Consider the following 22,210-nt stretch of genomic DNA (forward strand, 5'->3'; position numbering starts at 1 on the left):
GGAAGTAAAGAAACCACATTGCCCCCACAACATTTCAAAATCATGAGCTACTCTGAAAGCATATCTACTATCAGTATAAATGCTGGCAGTTTTGTTCTTGACAAAGGTACAAGCCCATGTAAGAGCATATAATTCAGCCTGTAGCCATAGGTAAAGATGCTACCTCAACAACATCAAAAGGAGCTGCAATAGCTTACCCAGCACAATATTTGCCATTGTTACCTTTTAAATGGGTATAATACAATCAGTGAACCATGAGAAGTCAGCATTACCCAAAGGTGTTTCCTATAGATCATCACAAGGAGTCAAGAGCTGGTCCATTGGCATTAAGCAGTCATGAGAGACTTTACTGGTGATGAAGAGGAAAAGAGTAGCTGGGTTAAGGTTTTTAAAATGTAAAAGAGTTATATGAGGAGCAATTAACAAAAGGACTTTATAGGAAGTGAGGTGGCTGACTGAGAAATGTTGAATGTCTTGAGAGTACAGGAGAACTTCTACTATATGAGATGCAAAAATGGTCAAAGGTGATTCCATAGCAGTTTTTTTGGTGTCATTAACCAAAAAGGCAGTGGCCTTAATAGCTCTAAGGCAATGGGTATCCACGTGACACAGAGTCTATTTGCTGGCTCTAATACCCTATAAGGTCAATGGTGATTACCATGTTGTTGGGTGAGTACTCCAAGGGCATTCTCTTCCTTTTCTTATGTAAATAGGAAAAAGGGAATCTGATAATTGGGATGCCCAAGAGCAGATGGGTTTATCAAACTCTCCTTTAAGGTCTTAATGACTATGTCATCTGGTTCTTCCCATAAAATTGGGTCGAGGTGTTGCTATTTAGTAAAACATACAGAGGTTTGATTGGAAGAGAGAAATTTGGATTCCAATTTTGGCAATAACCAACTAGCTTGAGAAAACCTCACAGTTGGCACTTATTTTTGGATTTGGGGAAACTTGGGACACTATGAAGTATATCTGAACCTAGTTATAGCCCTTGTTCTGATGGCAGATGCCCTAAATATCAAACCAGGGTTTGGGCAAACTGTAATTTTTCTTTGGTGACCTTATGTCCCTTTAAGGCTAAAATCTTTAGCAAGTGGATGCTGTCTTCCTGTGAGGAGGCTTGAGAAGGAGACCAAAAAAGCAAATCATTTACATATTGTAACAAAGTAGAACCTCTAGGGAACAGCCTTTGGGATTTTTGAGAAATAAGAAGGACTCTCAGTAAAACCCTGAACCATTACCATCCACGTGAACTGTTTTTCTTCCCAAGTGATGGCAAAAGGTATTGGCTAGCTTCATCAACTGTAAAACTAATGAATACACTGCAAAGGTCAGTACAATAAAAAATTTGCTTCCAGCAGAAATGGATGTTAGTAACAAATAAAGGTTATGAACAACAGGTTGTCAAGGGATAACAATGTTGTTTATTGCTTGAAGGTCTTGGGCAAACCTCCACCCATGGCCCGTAGGTTTTTCACCTGTAAAATAGGAGTATTAGAAGGACAAATACAAGGGATAATAGGCCTTGAGCCTTGTAATCTTCCATTATGGGATTTATGTCTTAAAGGGCTTCTTTACCTTTAGAATATTGATTAATTCTGGGAAGAGGTTTTGAAGGATATACTTGAATCTTGATAGGAGGTGCACTGTGAATTTTGCCAATATCAACCAGAGATTTTGCCCATAAAGAGGGTGATAGCTGATTTAATAGGGGACAAGTGATCAGTGTTTCCAGATTCAGCTCTAGTGCCATCAGAGAGAACACAAATAAAAGATGTCAAAGGGTCACTTAATTCACCTGACTGGTTATTTTGATAACTACTGTCAAATTTTAGAATTATTAACCCCTTTTGGAAGAAAGAAGTTCCAGCATGATGGTTCTCTAAGAAGTTTTAGCCTAATAAATGGAGAGGGGCAGAGGAACTAAGGAGAAAAGGGTGTATATCTCTCAAGGAGCCCAAACAAAAGAGAATAGTTCAGAGACAGGAACCTCTTGAGGTTTATTAGAGATCCCCACTATTTAAACTGTTTTAGTACTTTAAGGCAGGGGCTCCTTTAACAGTAGTGGGGTTGAGCACCAAGAGTGTGGCTCTGCTGTTAATCAGGATGGGAAGAGATTCATCTCCAGTCTGGAGAAATGTTTCTCCAAGCCAATTAAGAGGGAAGATTAGGAAGGGCCCCAACAGTTCCTCAGAGCCCTATCATTGAGAATTGAGAGGATGTTGGAAAGGATGGCTGGAAGGCTGAAGGCGCCTGAAGTGCTTAAATTTGTAACAATCTCTTTTCCAGTGCCCTGGGCTCTTGGCAATTATAGCAGAAACTAGGAGGGTTTCATTTGGGGGCCTTCATTTGCTGGAGTTGAGGAAGTTAAGAATTTTAGCAGTCTTTCTTTTAGGTGACTCATGTAGAGTGCAGGAAAGCTGGTTTGCCACATTAACTAACTCTGGAGTGGACATGGTTTCCATTCCATCCTGGTCCTTTTTACTAAAGGGAAAGGTCCTGGTTCAGCCCATTAATAAACATGGAATTAAAAGCTACCTGGGTGAAATCAACATCTGAAGGAAGACTAGAACTTTCTTTAAAAAAAATCTGAAGTCGGTTATAATAGTTATGAACAGGCTCATCAGAATTTTGTGTGCAAGCCTGAAGTTTGTTCCAAGCAACAGGCTTTGGAAAAGGCCTAGGAATTGCCTGATGAAGTTGCTTAACAGTTGCCTAAGCCTGATCATGTAATGAGTTAGTGGGATGGTGTCCTGGTTGTAATACTAGAGGCCTTTCAGGATTTTCCCAGTTAGCTGTTTTCAGCCAATGCTGGGCCTGGCCTTCACCAACAAGTATGAACTAGCTGGCAGTAAGTCAGAGAAACCAGGTTGATAAGTTTGAATGACTATTTTAAATTCCTCAGCAAATCTCTGAGGATGTTTGGTTGCCTTGGGACAATCTTTGACTGTGCTTGCAGTTCAGCTTTCGTCCAGGGAGTATAAGAAGTTAAGGGTTTAGCTTCTGGCGTGTTTTGATGAGTTCAGAGGAATAGGGAAGGGGGAGAATTTCCAAGAAAAGGGAGATGCAGGCAGAGAATTAGTGTGAGGGAACTGATGGTGTAGAGGAGGTGCTGGCAGCGCAGAAGGGAGGAGGAGCCTGCGACAAAGACGCCAAGGAAGAAGAGCCTGAGGCTTCAGAAGCCACTTTATCTTTCTTTAATCATTTGTTTATTACCTCAGTTAATCTTAAAATCTTATTTTTCAAAGAGGCAATTTTAGGTTCCTGATAATGTTTGGAAGACTCAAAATGCCAACTGAAATAGGCATACCATTCAGTTCTGGAAATTTTAGAGCTATTGTAATCCAATTCAGTTTAAAAAAAATTAAGTTTGGGGATTTCAAAAGTTCCCCACAATGGCCATTGCTATTGTAAATTGCCTTTGGTCAGGTGGGTCCTTTTATTTAGAAATATGCAAGAGGAAGGACCACGGTTTTTAAACACAAAGTTGGCCAGAGTCCCTGTGGGAGCACCCTCAAAATGTTTAGTTTAGATAACTGGGATCGCATTTCTCCGGGGTTTTTCTCTAGAGTAAAATAATAATTTTCAAACAATTTAGACAGCTTACAGCTCAAATAACTTAATTCAAACATTTTGTAGGTCAAATAGCTGCAGGCCTAATACCAGCCAGTTCTAAGGGAACAGCTTGGTCCTGTAGAAGCCAGGTTGAAGGCTTCTCGGCCAGTTGCCATAGAATAGTCCCTTTTCCAAATGAATGGACCAAAGGCTGAAGTGGCACAGTTTCAGTGAAACAACCCCTGTTCCCAAAGGAACGAGCCAAAGCCTTCTCATCCAGTTTCAGTTGAAACAGTCCAATCTCAAAATCAGACTGAAGTGTCAAACAACTCTTCACATATAGAACAAGGCCTTAAACAAAAAGTATGAAACTTTAAAATAGATCCCAAATAAAGCCTGGAGATCATCAAATGCAGAGGGAGTGATCTTGGATCCAGGAGAAAGACATAACTTCAGACTTCAGGGTTGGTGATAACAGCAGTGAGTTCAATGGACTCACTTGTGGGTACCAAACTTGCTTGCTCACCAGCCTCCAGGGGTCTTCTCTGGTCCCTGTATGGGCCACAAAAAATGTTTTCCTAAAACAAACAGACTGCTAGTTATTTCTCCATCAAAAATGGGTTTACTTGGATCAGCAGATAGCTGCAACTCAGGGTCTGCAACCATGGCAAGCCACATGCAAGTTGCCACACAGTAAGGGAAGGAAAACACTTTCATAGAGAGGAGAAGGAAGTGGCGGGGAGGAGGCAGTTCTAATAACAGTCCATGGCTTTTTGTTGGCTGAGTTCTTTCCAGGAAAGAAGAGGAGTCCTTCTTCTTTCTGTCGGGCTCTGCTATCACTGCAGTGTGTAACCACTCCCTCTTCTGGCCTTCTGACTCTATTTAATTGAGGTTTCTGTTTATTAATTTTTTCCCTGAATTTGTCTTCTTTATTACCTCTATTACCTACACCAGGTACACTGATGATATTCAATAAATATTTGTGGAATTTGCATGAGGGATTTGCATTTCTTAATGTCAGCAAGATGTAATCTCAAATTGGAATTTACTGACATTGTAGAAAAATTAAATCATTTATACAACCATTTAATAAATAGTTTTAAATTCTAGAATAGGTATGTGGCATGTCTGTGATGTCTTGCATATTTCAAAGTGCCAGATACTTAGAATCACAAACTAAACATATCGTTTAACTAAAATAAAAAAATCCACCCTCATAGACACCTTCTCCTGACCTTTTCAATAACATTTCCTTATGCCTCTATAATGACTTAAAAGCCCATACATTTTCTCAATTCTTTCTCACAACAACTTCAAGTGTTTAAGTGACTTTCCTTATTCTCAATGTTATTTTTATTCATTATACTATTATACCTCTACCATAAGAGGTTAATAGAGATAGTATGGGAAAACATAAAAATAATTAAAGATGGAGTAAGAAGGTTTATGTCTGGATAGCCACTTGATGGCTTTGTGCACAAGAAGAAAATACTAATAGTTTGGAATATAAGTTCCCATAAGTAAAGTGCAAGCAATCTTCATAACAGTTTTGCTGGAAAGATTAAATGTGATTACGAAAAGTTTCTGAAAAGTGTAAATTAAATTAAATGTGATTATGAGTATGAAAGTTTTGGTTAATTATAATTTACTATGTAAGTGCCAATTATTATTGTGATCTTAGAGAGGAAAGGTGAAGAAACACTTAGATTGAGATAATGTGCCCACTATCAGAAGGCCACTTAATTGCCTAAGATCTATACTCAACTACTTCGGCTTGCTTGAGGTGATGGTGATTTTTCATCTAGAAAGAACCTTTGTGTGTATGTCATCTCATCGTGAATTATTACATTTGTCAAATAAGCCCAAGATCATCAGGTTTCTCACTCCCAATGTTCTCTTTAGGGCAGGTATCAAAAGGAAACAATTAGCATTAATGTAGAAGTTTATTGTACTAATTTAATTACATAAATGAGGCTCAGATATATATATATATATATACACACACACACACACATATGTATATATGTATATGTATGTATGTATCCTTTGTTAGTGTTAAAATGACTAAATCACATTACTCTTGGAGGACAGGCAAATAAGAACAGAATGTGTTTATTACCAATAATGCTCAAATAAAATTTTACGATGAAGGCAGGAGATATAGGGAACATTTAGGTGGAATCATTGAGAGCTTTAACTTTAGACTATTTAATTCAGAAAGTAGTCAGACTCCCAGTTTTGTGATTTGTAAAACGCAGATATACAGGAACAGGAACATACCAGAGATCAGAAGTTCTGGGAATCCAGGAAGTTTTGTTACAGCAATGGTTTGTATCAGCCAGGATTCTGGCACAATTCTAATTCACAGTGGATCCAATAGGCCTAAGGATCTATCCTATGGTCATTTACCTGGTCTCTCAGTTGAAGTTTTAGAGCAGCTGAGAGAACCCTCTCTTTGATCCACTTACCTGTGGAATAAAAAACATTATTGTAGGAAGAGTCATGTGAAAGTTTCTGAAACTGTTCATCACCATCCCCCCAGCTGCCACCACACCAACCAAGATAGGAAGCTACAAATAATACCTTATCCGAGGAGGAATGGCTGAGATTTAGTAACATCATCAAAGATTTAAAGAGGTGGAAACCACCATTTCCCCCCAGTTTTATTGAGATATAAGTGAATTGACATACATCACTGAATAAATTTAAGGTGTACAGCATAATGGTTTGACTTACATATACTGTGAAATGATTACTGCAATAAATTTAGTTACCATCTGTCATCTCATTTAGATACAATAAAAAGAGAAAGCAAAAAAAATTTTTTTTCCTTGTGATAAGGACTTATGTAATTTACTCTCTTAACATCTTTTATATTTATCACACAACAGTATCATATCACATCATCCCTAGTACTTATTTATCTTGTAACAGGAAGTTTTTACCTTTCTCCAATTTCTAGTCCTCCCTATCCCCCCCACCTCTGGTAACTACAGATCTGACCTTTTTTCTGTGAGTTTCGTTTGTGTTTTATTTTGTTTTTCAGATTCCACATATAAGTGAGATCATACAGTATTTGTCTTTCTCTGTCTGACTTATTTCACTTAGCAAAATTCCCTCAAGGTTCATCAGTATTGTTGCAAATGGCAAGATTTTCTAATTTTTATGGCTGAGTAATATCCTATCGTATACACAACTTATTTATCCATTCATCCATCATTGGTCACTTTGTTTCCATACCTTGACTACTGTAAATAATGATGCTATGAACATGGGGCTGCATATATTTTTGGGGTTCGTGTTTTCATTTTCTTTAGATATATTGCCAGAAGTGGAATTGTTGGATCACAGGGTAGTCCTATTTTTTCTTTTTTTGAGGATACTCGATACCGTTTTTCATAGTGGCTGGACCACTTTACACAACCACCAACAGCGTTCGAAGGTTCCTTTTTCTCCACATCCTTGCCAGCATTTGTTATCTTGTCTTTTTTGTCCTGGCCATTTTAACAGGCATAAGGTGATGTCTCTTTGTGGTTTTGATTTGCATTTCTCTAATGGGTAGTTGCCATTTAGTTAGCCTGTATAGACGCTGAGAACAGGTGGATTATTCTTGATAATGGAGGAGCACTGTAAACTTAGCCGGTGGCAGCCCCAACCTCAGCTGCTGAGCTGGGTGTGGTCTGTGTACTGGCACAGATCAACACAGCCTCTGGTGCTGGATATGCAGCTATTCATCTGGCAAATGTGTTCTTCTTGAATTTCCTGCATTAGGGAGGAAACTGATTTAGCTACTGCCACTGCAAAATAACAAACCTGCCAGAGCAGAGACCAGTGCTAAGCCCTCATTATTGGATAATTTCTTGAGGAACCCAGCCAGCCAAGTGGAAGCATGAATACATCAGAACTTTTTTACTTTAAATTTAACCCTACCAGAATTGAAACCTGGTAAGTGATTTAACCTTACCAGCATGGAAATCTTCTCTGGATATGTATTTGCCTCTCTTGCCCACGTTAACTCTGCCAGAACCACCATCTGAGGGCTTACCAAATGTTTCATCTGTCATTGTAGTCAGCAGGGGAGGTGAGACAGTTGGCATATGACTATAGCATCTACTAGCTTTATCTTATAAACTAAACCCATAAGCAGGTAGCATAACAGAACACTGTAAGAGCATTAATACTAAAAGTGCCGGCTCAGGCTTGGAGATTACACTCCAGGAACTATGCCCATGGTACTATGTCTCTAATGGTTAGAGTACATGATTCTAGGCACCAAGGGTTAGAAGGGGTATTGACTCTGATCACTATCATTCCAAGTGATCCACTTGTAGGATTTTACTATCTCCAAAATCTTTGGTCTGCTAAATTAAAAGCCAGGTTCCCAGTGGGTGAATGCTTCCACAAAGGATGCAGTAAAGGCTCCTGTGAACTTGACATTGTGACTACAGCCTGGACACTTTGGGCTGCTAATATCCATGTATTAACAGACAAAGAAAGTTACTCACATGAGGGAGAGCTGACTGATTACCATGATGAGCTGCTGCCACAAAATACAACAGGGCAGGAATGAGTTTATCTGGAGCCCAGGGAGTTTACAGAGGTGTCTGTGTATCTTCTGTACCCAGTGATGAATGGGCACTTTTTGCAAACAAGTCTTGACAAAGGCAAAGAAATTAAGGGGCTCAGATCACTTGTGAATATAGGCCTGGATCACCCCACCAGATAAATTACTCAGACCAACTAAAGTGCTGACCAAGGGTGAGCAGTATCTAAAATGGGTGGTAGAGGAGAGGAAGATGAGTACCATTATAGTCACATGAACTGTTACAGCCATGGGGACTATAGCTTATTTTATTTCCCTAGTCCTCTCACATTATCTTTGCAGATATTGTCAATGCCCACCATCTAGAAGGGGCTTCTGCGGTAGGTTGGACTTGAATGAAGGCACAGGTGGATCAGAGTGGTGCAAGGGATGATATACAGCAAACACTTCTCACGTACTGTTTGGAAATCTTCTCAGCTACACAACTTATTCCAGCCATGGTTGCCTTAACTAGTTCAGCACAAGTTCCAACCAGTTGCATGCAGTTACAAACTGAGTTATCAGGCTCACACTGCTTACCCTTCGCCTCGCCCCACAGTCGGGAAGCAAGTCACCTGTGGGAAGCACTTAATGCTTACACATGCACAGACCAGAAATATGGGACAGTTAACAACCTGCAGGGTGACTGTCTTACCAATGTGAAATAGAAGCCAATGGACAAATGCTTTCTTCTTTGTGCCTCTGATAGTTCTGAGACATACTTTGTACTGCTCCTCAGATGGTCTTGGATCAATCAACCAGCCACTAATACATTTCTGTACTGGTTCTTCTTTCCTGCTTTGCTCCCATGTCCCTCATGTCTGCTGCTAGAATCATACTCCCCAGGAAGGTACTCCCACATAAACCTGTCCTAGGCTCTGCTTCCTGGAGAGCCCAGTCTAAGATGCTCTGTGAGAAAGCTATTATTAGACCTGCAGTCCAGATGAGAAATACATCTGTGACTTATTACCTAGAGTCTCACAGATGATGATGGTCTGAGCCATCCTCCTAATCATCTTTTGACTCAAAATTGCTATGTTTAACCCTGGTAGTCTCTACACCAGATCACTTATCAATGAAGTTGGTAAATTCAATGACTTATCAAAGCTAGGAGATAGATAGGATATTGTCAGTTCTAGTGATTATGACTTATGACTTAATGTCAAATCATGTTTTCTCTTTTATTCTAGTAAACTCAGAGGCAGAGAAACATGAAAGAAAATAGCAGATTTCTCTACTTTAAACAACAATACAGGAGGGGGGACGCTATCGATTCTAGGCAGCCCTCTGTTTCCCAGTAACTGTGACGGCCCTAAGAATCATGGAGTCAAAGTTGGTGAAAAATGATGCATTCCTGCCCCCACTTTTAAAAAGAAGACACTGAGGCCTGGAGAGATTAAGTTCTAATTTCACTAGCTCATTAGTGGCAAATATTTAAGTTGTGACTAGATAATCTAAAGGATGGAGTAATTATGCTTTTGGTAAGTTTAAATACAGGTCTATAGAGGAATCTGGGAATTTTCGACAAGGCCTCATGAGAGCCCTTCCAACACAGTGTTTCTGTGATTCTAAGTAATCATCACATCCAATGAATTAATTATGCCACATGATATTTTCCCAGTGCAATACAGATGGCTTCATCATATAATTTTAGGCTGTAGTTAGAGATGATTCACTGGCATTTTAAAGGCACTGTTGCAACTGTTCCCCAGAAGAAACTCAAAAAGAATGCTTCAAATTGCTGTGTATTGAAAATGTATCACTTATCTAGTGACAAGTCCCTTTGTATCTGAAAGGGTCCATATGGAATGAAATTCTGTCAGGCTGGGTCAGAGATGCACACCTGGTATATACAGCCAAACTGCCCTTTAGAGCCTGAGCTGCAATGGGCATGCCTGTGCATCAGGGTCTAGAAGACTATCTTGTACCGTGTGCCAGCGTGGGTCAGAGCCAAATGACAGAACCCACTGTCAAAAGATCCTGGAAACTCTGAGTCAGGACAGCTAGAAAGCATTGGCAGAATACAGTGCCTCATTAAAAATGTGATGCTTGAATCCCTTCCACAGTCTCCCCGACAGACAGCTAGGTTCTCTCTGAACCCCACCACTAGCTGAATTGAATAGTGAATCTGCTGCTGTCTGGGTTAAAGTAAACCTTCCTCTACTTGCTGAACATTCCTTTTGTCTCTAGAATTATCTTTGACGTTCAATCCATTCAACAAATATTTATTGAACACAGTGTACATTGGGATCATGTTAGACGTTGGGAATATAAAGATGACTACAGGTTTGGGTATATCTCGCTTCTTCCAAGAAGTGTTTGAGGCTTCTGGAACCAAATATAACATAAATAGCTCCCTCAAAGAACTCTCAATTTGGAGCAGATACCAAAATGTAAATGAATGATTACTATAAATGTTATGATAGAAGTGCTTCAAGGGACAGACTATCCACCTGGATGGTCAAGGAAGGCTTCTTGGAGATGGGAAGTCTGAGTGGGCTGAACATTGGAGGATTGGTGGAATTACCTAGATGATAAAGGGGGAAACAGCCTTGCAGACAAAGCAACACATGCAAAGGCAGAGAGTGCATGACACAGTCAAGAAGAGGCAACCAACTCAGGAAGCTGGTGTGAAGTGCCTGAGTAGGCTGGGCAGGCAGAAAAGGCCAAGTCATAGAATGTGCTGTAGAAGCTTAAACTTTATCCTGAAATCCATGGAGAGTGATAGAGGAGTTTTAAGTAAGGTAGTGATGTGTAGAGATCAATCACTGAACTGTTACACTCATCATTATAGCATCTTTGTAAACTGGGTCGTAACTTCGGCAGGTCTCCCCATACATGTCTGCTAGTAAGTAGAATAAGTGGAAGCTTTCCCTACTTCAGAGCTGAAGGGAAGTCCATGGCAACTATAGCTCACCATTGTCTTCCCTCTGCATCAGAGTGTATTTCCTATTATTTCAGACAGGAAGGAGATACAAATTAATAAGCAATTATAGTGGCAGTACTTTTCACAGATGATAATATTCTTTCTGACTTTTCCTACATCCATTTCCTACCCCCTGTCTCTGGCTGTTTCCTCTACACCCTGTCTGCACATTTCTCAACCCAAACATATGTTGCTTGTCTTTTGTGCATTTAGCTGATCTCTGTATTCTCTGTCTTTCATCCAAACTCACCTGTAGAGGTTTTAGTACCATCCCAATTCTAAGGATAGCTTTACAACTCTTAACCTCTTGGAAAATTGAGTTGGTTGGTCTAGATCACTGTTCCAAAGGTAGAATCACAAACTGCCTAATGCTGTTTCATAATGTAATTTAAAACTGGTCCTTAGGGAAACAGAGAAGAAAAGATAATACACTGAGGGATTTGTGGTCTTGTTTTGTTTGCCTTTGGATCTCAGGTGACAAAAATAGATTATTAATAATTACCATTATTATGTAATAATAATATTATTATAATTACTGGTTTGTGACACATTCCCATAATTGGTCAACACATAATCCTTGTTTGTTTGCAACAATAGAATCCAATAAATACAGGTGTATCTCCTATCTAACACAGAAATAGAGCATTGACTATAACTTAATTCTATACATGTAATTCCCCTTTATCTCATTCTCATGCCTCCCCTCACCTGAGATACCTTATTCTCATTCTTTAAACAATTATAGACACAGATACACATAAACTTCTATATTAATCCTAAAAAGCATATCATGAATTTTACTTCATAAATAATGTACCTTATTGTATGTAATGTTTTCAGAATTTTTACCACCCAATCTTTTATTAAGATCCATATTTTTTAATGCAGCTGTTATTAACTTATTCTAACTACTGTGTCTAATGTAATTATGTAAACATACTAGAGTCATAATCATTGTGTTTATCTCACTGGACTGTCACAAGGATTCATGAGCTAAATAAATGATAAGCTCTGGCATACAGTAATTGTTCAATAAACCACAGCCTCATGTGGTTTCAGATGCTAACTTCTAAATGTCTGGGATTATTCAGCGGGTTTTGTTGTGCTTGCTGCAGCATTTAGAAACCTCTCTTAAGGTGACAGCCCAGGAGAGCAGCATTTCATGGAGTGTTCGTTTCTTGCCTTTATCAACAAACATCACAGCACTCAGGAGATGGAGTTAACCCTTGCTTGTAGCGATGCCCTTCGTTTTGAGGTAATTCTGTTTTATTTTGACGACAGGGAGGAAGTAAGGCCACAGCACAGCAGGTATCTTGAATTGAGCTGCCTCTGACCCTGGGTCTTTGTTCTGCTTCACAGTTTCCTTTCCTGAGGATGCAAATACCAGAGCTAGTCAAAGGGGGAGTAGCCAGATCTGAGGCAGGTACTAGAAGAGAAAAGAGGGAGGAAGCTCCTGGTTTCTTAAAAGAGAAATGAACTTTTCTCCAGTCACAAGGCCAAGAGGCATCTCTCACAGGGAGCTCTGTGGTAGTCTTCCCTAGCTGGGTGCTGGAATCTGATCGGCTGAGACAAATTTAACTTCATACAGGAGATAATTGTGGATAGTGGAGAGACCACAGCACCCAGACCTTATTCCCATTCACAGATCAAATCCATCAGTTGCATAGCCAGTTATTATTTAAATAATTCAACAAAATACTTACCATTAGTTTACATACCAAGGGAGAATTTTTACCAGTTGTTAATAGTTGGTTCTTTGCAAGTGGAACCTAAGACAGAGGTTCATTTTGATGCAGAGGTATTGGTACCAGGAGAGGAAGGGACCCTAAAATAGCAGGTAGAAGTGTCACAAAGGCAAATTTATGGAGATCAGCTCGATGCTTTGTGATGACCTAGAGGGGTGGGTTAGGCAGGATGGGATGGAGGCCCAAGAGGGAGTGGATATGGGGATATATGTATACATATAGTTGATTCACTTTGTTGAACAGCAGAAACTAATACAACATTGTAAAGCAATTATACTCCAATAAAGATTAAAAAAAAAAAAAGCCGACATATGCTTGGCACTTATTATGCGCCAAACTCTGTGCTGGATATTGAGGTTACAAACATGAGTAAGACATTCTTTCTTCTCATGAATTTACGGCTGATGGGGGAGGTAGACAACTTACCAGACAATTACAGTGTGGCTGCTAATTATAACAGCACTATGGACAAGCACTGGGGAACACAGAGGAGAGGCAGCTCACTTGATGAGGATGGCTAGGGAGCCATCACATGGATAGGGTGCCAGGGAGGTAGGACATTGAAGCACAGGTGGCATATTTCCAGGTGGAGAGGGGATTCCTGAGAGAGAAACCATTTGAACAAAAGCCTGGAGCTGAGAAGATACGAGGTCTACTCCAAGATCAAGGCCTTCTTCCCGGGTCCCAGGACTCAGAGCCATTTTTCCTTCTCATTTCCCTCCTGTCATGCTCTGCAAGAGTGCAGGTGAAGAGCATCAGATTGTACACATAAAGTATTCAGTGCCTGGCACAGACACTGGTCATTAAATGGTGATTGCCATTATAATGAGGCTGCTGGTGAATGTCCCCTCTCTCTGCCCAATTTAACTCCCTTTTTATATCAGGTAATCTAGACTCCTAAAGTTGTGGGCTCAACGAGGTACCATAATTTCTGTGAAAGAACTTTACCTATATGATAGCATTATTGGTTATACTTTCTGTCGGGCTTGGGAAATAAAAAAGGATAATCTGCTACAAAATTGGCAGTGCTGGGTAAATCAAACCCTTTGTGACTGTGGGTTTCACATTGAAATCTGAGGTAGGTTGAATCTGGGGGTACAAAAGCATGGATATGGAGGGCCAATAGTTCATTTTACTACGCCATTCATATAAGGGACTTGAGCATCCTCAGATTTTGGTATCCACAGGGGCTCCTGGAAACAATCCCGTACTGATACCAAGGAATGACGGTTCCTGCTTTAAGGTCATTGTAACTGATTGAAAAGTTAAACATAAAAGAACCTACACTCTGCCTGGATCGTGTCAATGGAGAAGGTTACACTGGGGTTCAAGATGATGATGATGACAATGATGATGATGATGATGACAGCTGACTTTTATTGAACACTTACTACCTGGTAGGTATTGTACTGAGAGGGTTAAGTGTATCATTTCATTTGATGCTCATCACAAATCTATGAGGCTGATATTCTTGTAATTATTATTATATCTATTTACAAGTTAAGACACTGAAGGGGTAAAATAATTTCTCCAAGATCACAAATATTTTAAATTATTAGATAGATACCAGGATTTGGGACCAGATATCTGGTTCAGAGTGAGGTCTTAACCTCTACCCATATGGTGTTAATAATAACTGTCATCATTCACTGAGCTTATAGTAAGTAGTATTTAGGCAAAAGCATGGAATTACTATTATATCCATTTTATGGATAAGGAAATGGAGCCTCAGAGAAGTTAAGTGACTTCTCCAAAGGCACATAGTTGTAGAATTAGAAACCAGCCCAGGTCTGCCAGACTAGAAAGCCTATGTGTTTTCTATTGCTCCACATGGCTTCTCATAGTGAATCCATGATAGGTATTCTGGGGTTGACTAAACTCAAAGAATAACCTGCAAAATCCTCCAAATATGCCCTAAGCCTGGATATTTGAAATATTCTGATTAATGCAGTTCCCGCCTGTCTATCAAGTCAGCATTTGGAAATTGCATCTCTTGCTGTGGCATCACCAGACAAGGATCTCTTTCCAGCTACCCAGGTCACAGCACTTGGAAACTGGCTTCCCTTAGGACAAGCATCTCAGACCAAGGCTTTGAGACTCTAAATGATGTTCTTATCAGTGTCCTTTATTTCTCTTCCTTGCCATCATGAATCTCACTCTTACAGAGCAATCATTAGATAACTTTACTCACTTTCTTAAGAGTCCATCTCTGACTGCCGACTAAATCCCAAATGTTGAGCTTCAGATTCAGGATGAGAAAACCCTACCCTTCAAGCAGTCTCCTGAAGGCTGGCTGGGCCATCAAGTGTTTCAATTTAATTGTGACGAGAAAAGATTGTATGCAGGATTGAGGATTTCCTTTTTCCATTTCTCGGAGAATTTAGGGAACTTTCCAAGCCTATAACAGAGGATGACTGAAATCTAAGGGGAAGTGAGTTTAAGCCATTGTTTACCTAAATTGGGAAGCCCCCAAACCCCAATCTCTAATCATAACATTAGAATTAACTTCTACTTTTCTCAGCTCTGCTCTTTGAGCATAGGGTTGACCCCATGACCCCATTTTAGCATGCCCTAATGAACTGTAATTTTTCTGCAGCTCATTGTGATGTGTATGTATGTGCACACACCTATTTGTAGTGGCTGGGGATAAATATCTGTCTCTTCATCTTGTGAGCAACTTGAGAGTAAGGACACTGTATTAGTAATCTTTGATCACGACATCCCCCCAAGGTTTAGACTTAGAAATGTTCAAGAAATATTTGCTAAATTAACATGACTAAGATGTGAAGTAATTCTCTTTCTAGCAGAAGAAAAGACACATGTCAAAATAGATGTTTTTAAATTCTTTTTACATTCCCTAAACATTGACTGAGCACTGGTATGTGTCAGGCATATTGCCAAGGTGACAAAGGGTCACTTCCCCTAAGGGCCTTGCAGTCTTTTAGGGTAGATAACCCCCAACACATAAATCTTGTAAAGCAAGATAGGTGCTGCAGTTTGAGGTGTGTGAGGATGCTGTGGGCATGGCTTGCAGTAGGAGAGTCAGAAAGTACTTCACAGAGGCTGGAGGGTGGAGGAAGAGGAAGGACAATCTGGGCAAAAGAAATAGAGGTGAATAAGTGCAACATGTTACAAGAATGTCACATTAAGTGTGTCCTGGGTGTAGAGATTGTGGAGGAAGAAGAGGTTGGGGTGATTTCATAAAGGTTTTGAATATCATTAGAGGAGTCCAAAATGTATCTTCTTGTGGCCAGTGATTATTAACCTTTTTTTTTAAACTGCAGTCATCATGTTGGCACCTTTGTATAATGGGCATAGCCAGGGTGATGGAAATCCCCAGTGCATTCCAATCCCCTTCCTTTACATTCAAGAAAGTGTGGTATAATGCCCCTGGGTGAATGTAGTCTTATATTAGTTACAATCTTGAATCTGTTATAATAAAAAATAACTATTCTCAAGCTTCCATATTTTAATTTTTAGTAACAATGATATGTGACAGCCCTTACCTTCCCCCTCCCTGTAAACTGTTCTATCCTAAAATCATGGTGGTACTGTGGCTCTGGGGATCATATGACTGGGGAGGGATTGCTAGTAATGGCATCACATGGTCGGTTATATATATTATGAGCATGGTAAAAGCCATCAATTACCTACCTTGGCTTCAAATCAGGGAATGTTAAAAACATTGGAAATGTGAGGTCAATTACCACTGAATTCTTGTTCCATTCCCAAGAATTTAGAAGTTTTTTTTTTTTTTTAACTTTCTATTTGCAGTAGGTTTGGATTTTGCAGACCTCCCCTTGGACAGATTGCCTTTGGAGATATATTTGCCACAGAATACATCCTGTTTTGTTGTTGTTATTTCAAATTGATCTCCCCACCTTGGTAAAAAAGTCGCCAGTCTTGCAATTAGGAACTGCTGTGCTCACTTGGTTTTAGCTGAAGTCCCATACTGAGAAAATTGCATTTTACTTGGCTTGAGTTCTATTCTTGAGTGATGCTCAAGTTAAGAAGCAGGTGTGCCTGGTAGCATTTAATGCCTTCAGTGGATAAAGTGCTGTAAATGAGATGGCCCGTGTCAACCGAGCTCTGGTGAATGGAGAATCATTAATTTTCATTTTCTCTTCCGCGCTTTCAATGGGGCCATGATTTAAACTTTTATGATCTCTTGCTTTGACTATTACAGTAGCCTCCCAGCTGCTCTCCCTGCTCCAGCTCAAGTGCTTTTCCAGTCAACTTTTGCAGCACTGCAGGAGTGATTCCCCAACAGGCAGCATCTTGTCGCTCCCCTTTCATAAAACCATTAGTGGACAATCCTATTTCTGAGAGATTAAAATTGGAAGTTCATGAATCAGTCCCAAGAAACCTTTCGGGTCTTTCCGCTAACCTGAGCTACTATTCAGTGATCCTTCAACACACCAACTTCTATCTCTCTGTCTCTCTCTGTTTCTCTGTCTCTCTCTCTCTCTCTCTCTCTCTCTATATATATATATATATATATATTCCTCCCTCCCTCCCTCCCTTCCTCCCTCCCTCCCTCCCTCCCATGTTTTCGAATGTTATTCTCTGAGAGTCATTGGTTCTTCAAATGCCCTTCTACCCCTACTGACTTTACTCTTAACCTTAAATTGAGGTTTTAGGATACAATTCAATCATCTTTTTGTCTTTGAAACCTCAAGAATTTCTAAGTAAGGTTCATTGCTCATTCATTCATTCACTCAATATCTGTTGTGTCTTCTTTGTGTCTTCTTTGTTACTGTTTGCACTGCTGACAATACAGAGACGAACTAGACAAGGTTCTTGTCCTCATTCACCTTACATTCTGGTGTAGGTCACACAATAAAGATGGTAATTAAATACATGTATATATAATTCCAAATAGTGAGGAGTGCATTAGGAATAATAAATCAGGAAACATAGATAGAGCTATTTTTTATTTGGAGGGGGCACTTTTTATATATTCAACTACAGGCTGCATATAGTACCTTGGGAAATTGTTTCATGTGTTTTTCTCTTTGTTATAGCTCCTTGAGGTGATAAATGCTATTTACCTTTGTGATCTTTGATTCCTCCTGCAAAACATTCAATCATCATGTCCTGACTGAATAAATAAATGGACACATATATGGATAGGGGAACAAATGAATTATTCTTAGCCATGTTTTATTTTCAATTCATTGGAAAGGAAATCCTCTGTGAAGTGATAAGTAAAATACTCCCAAGATAAACTAATTTCTTAACAAACACTGAGGCTTTGGCCAAAAACCAAATTACCTTCAGCACATGGATTAGAATTATAAGATACTCCTTAGAACCAGGCATCTGAGTCATTTAATGCTCAAGGTATCTTCAAAGAGAGATGGAGCCTCTACTAGCCAAACTCTCTCTGTTCTATAATTTCACAAATGAAGAGATTCTCCCCCTTCCTCAAAAATAATAAATTGATCATACCAATATTATGAATTGTTTTAAACTAAGATTTTGTTGCAAAACAATTTTCTGGGGGAAATAAAGCAAACTTCGGTTAAAGTTTGGAAGAATATATATATTATCTAAAGAGATGTTTAAAATGTTGTGATTGTATGGCCACTCTATAAAAGTGCATTCTTAGAGTGGATGGCTGATGCCTGGTTCTAGGTTCTAGTACATTAACTCACTCTAACAGATTGATCAATCTTTTACTCACCTATTTCTCAGTTTCCACATCTATACAATGGGCTTCTGTAAGTCTGCAACACATATCTTTAAGCCCCAGGGACCCTCTTCTCTCTGTATGTCTCTATATTAATCTGTTGAAGCCCCCAACCCTCACCAGTGGTGTGTTCTAAAAAGAAGAGATCAGAGTAAGAATACAGCATAGGACAAAGCAATGTTCCCCGTAAGGATTAATTGTCAATATTTTGTTTTTGTCTTGGTTTGTTTTGTTTTTAATAGATAAAGTGCAGTATACGGCAATGTTTGTTGGAGTTCTTTGGTTGCAGGCAATAGACACCCTGTTATCAACCCTTGTTAACTTATGCCAAAAAGCACTTTGTTGGAAAGTTGTGAGATAGCTCAAAAAATTAAAGAAAAATCTGAATAACAAGGCTCAAAAAGGTCAGAACTAGGGTAACTCTGAAATTTAGACAGCAGAAACGAATGGAGAGTCTCTTTAGGGCTTCATTCACCACAGGGATAAATAACTCTCATGAATGACCATACTATTCCATGCTGTTCCAAATTCAGAGTCTAGGGACAGAGCATTTGATTGGCCTAGCTTGGGTCACTCCTTTGTTAGTACAGCTGGGAGGTGAAGCATTTTGATTGACGGGCTCACTATGAATATATCTAATGGGAAAGAGGTACTTTTCCCCAATGGAAAAACCAGATGCTTTTAGTAGAAGAAATGAGAATAAATGTTCAACAAGCAGAATGGTCACCCCAAGCAAAGTCTCAGGAGATCAAGAAGAGGCTTGGCATACTGGAACAAGCTATGATTTCAGCATTAAATGGAGTTCAAATCTGAGGTCTCTGACTTAGTAGCTATTCTATGGATATTATTTTGCATTCCTCAGAGGGTTGTTCTCAGGATAAAATGAGGTAATCTATACAAATTAGTGTCTAGCTCAAACTGAGTACTTAATATATTGTATCTATTATTATTACCAAGGAATGAATGTGTTTAGGGTAGTTGGGGACAAGAATGCAAGCATATAATAACATGTTACTGGAGGACCCTGAAGCCTCTAGGAGGGCACAGCTGAGAGACAATCAGGAAGCAGCTTCAGGATGTGTGTGTTTCCAGATATCTGATTGCAGAAGTCACTATCCTAAATTAATCTTAGAACTGCCTACACTGTATCCTCACTGTAGTATTGGCCTCTTCTTTTCATTATCTTTGGCCCAAGAGTACAATATTCAAATAATGGAACTGAGGGAGTAAATTGTGATGTTTGATTAAACTATGAGATATTATGTACTCTCACTGTACTCATTTGATACTTCCCAAACACAATCCTTTTATAATCAGTAATATTTTTATATGTGCAGAGCATACTGAGATGTGAGATGGGCAGGAGGAATCTGTGTAGGTGCAGACAATAAGTGGATATATTGCCTGTAGAGAATTTTAAAATAACAATAAAACCAACTAAAGGCTATCTGCTTTTTATTGTCATGATGTTTTGGCAGTTCTAAATAATGTCAGTGATAAAGGATTTCTCCTCACTCAGAAGAAAGCTCCCTTTTTCTGCACTCTTTGAGTCATTACCTTATAGGTGTGTCTTGTCTTTCCTATTCTAAGTACTGGGACTATGGGTGGTTTTTACTTTCTTCCCTATAAGAAGGGAAGAAAAAGGAAAGACAAAAATTTTTTTTCATTTCAAAAAAACCCAAAAGGTATGATGATAAAATCAGAAAGAAAATGCTATGTTTTTAAAAGAAGGTGAGCAAATAGCATTGAAAATGTATTTTGGAAAGAATGTTATTTTCTAAGCTCAAAATTCTGGTCCCTGGGCTGTAGAAAACTAAAGGCTACATTTGTTATAAATAAAATGTTATTTACTAGGCCATAGAGTGAGCATCAGCTTCAGCCAATAAACTCTGAAAAATCCTCTACTCTTTGGACCTCTCTCCTGAGTGAGATGTGACTTTTGTGATTGGATTTGAGAGAAGATGGAATGGAAGGTTACCCTGCAGAGGACAGTGAAGGGAAGCTGAAGCGAGATGAAGCTCTAGAATGTGTTCTGAATACTCGATGCCATTCTTTCACAAGAAAATTTTGGGCCATTAGATAAATAATGAGTCACTGATTTTGAAGTAGACCCTTTCCTACCTCTCATTCTTCTCTGAATACTCTTCTGCTTTTCTACTGGTGAAAGCCTATTCCCCTCCCAAGGTCCTTGTCATCTAAGAGTAGCTCCAGGAGGACTGAATTGGCTCCCCTCCCCCGACCCCCTACTCAGTTTTTCCAGCACTGAGTATGCATCTTCATCAAAGCTCTTATCACACTGCCCAGAAATATTCTGATTGCTTGTAAGTATGGACTCTGGTTACCATGGACTGTGGTTACCATGAGACAGGACCTAGCATTATTCTGTCCTAAATATCCTGTCCTAACACAGTGCTTTAAACATGATAGAAGATGAGTAAATGGTTGATCATCACCTGTCAAATCCAAGTAACATTTCAGTCCCTATCCTTCTTGAGAACACTAAGGCTGTTGTCTGCCATTCCTTAGCAAATTTCTGTCCTGCTCCGTCTGCAGCTCTGAGGAGTCCTTCTCAGTCCTTTTCATTGGCTCTTCTGCTAATAACTTAAGTGTGTATGCTTTCCAGAGTTCCTCTTTTTTTTCTTCGTAGGTTCTGTCCCTGAGTGAGCTCGTTTCCTCCTCTCAGTTTGTCTCCACACATAGGATAATGATGTCCATATTTCTTTTCCCAGCCCAGACCTCACTGCTGAAATCCAGACTCACCCTGCACACCCTGGACATCTTTATCCAGATATCCTACAGGCACTCACACTCAGCATGGCAAATCTGGACCCTGATTTTCTTGTGTGCTTCCCCCACCTAAGATAAACCTCTTCTTCCTGAGTTCTCTATCTCAATGAACTTCACTCTTTTTCAACTTCTTTTCCCTCTTTCTCCATGTTATATCGATGACCATCTCCTTCCTATTCTGTATCTGTAGCATTTCTTTTATTCCCTCCATCTCTATTCCCACTCTTTCCTCCTAATTTCAGGTCCCTATCAACTCTTATAAGGACTATGGTGATAGTCTAATAACTGTTTTATTAAATAGTATCTCCAAACTGTTACTAAAGTGATCTTCCTAAAGTACCATTGCTGTCATGTTAGTCTTACATTTCATGTCTCTTCATTACCTACAGAAAACCTCCTTAGGTAGTAGGTTATATTCTCAATAAAGCAGTCTCTGAGATAGAGTTGAGCATATAGGATGTTTATTATTATTTGAGGTCAAAACCCATTGAAGGGAGGAGAAAGAAGCAAGAGAGGGTGGAGAGGAAGCTTGAATTGTGATGTGGGCCTAGTAGCAACCTGTGCTTATTTCCTTTCCCTAACACTCCAACTTCCAACTGTATTTATCTACTTGCAGCTTCTCATTAGCTCAGCTCAAGCTTTCCTGCTTTCCCTTTTAGATAATATTGACCATTTTCTCTTCTGATCTCCCATAATACTCTGTACAGACTTCTGTGTTAACACCCAAACTGGAACATTTTATTACACTTACAGATTTATATGCCTATATCTAGTAGATGCTAAGCTTCCCGAGATCAGGCAGTGAACTTATTCATGATTTACTCTAAGGACAAAAATACATATAATGTATCTGGCATGTAATACCTGCTCATAAAAATCATATGGAAAAGATGGATAAATGGATGGATGGATGGATGGATGGT

The sequence above is a fragment of the Mesoplodon mirus genome (genome assembly GCF_964341445.2).
Source record: "Mesoplodon mirus genome assembly, chromosome: 7".
Taxonomy (NCBI): domain Eukaryota; kingdom Metazoa; phylum Chordata; class Mammalia; order Artiodactyla; family Ziphiidae; genus Mesoplodon; species Mesoplodon mirus.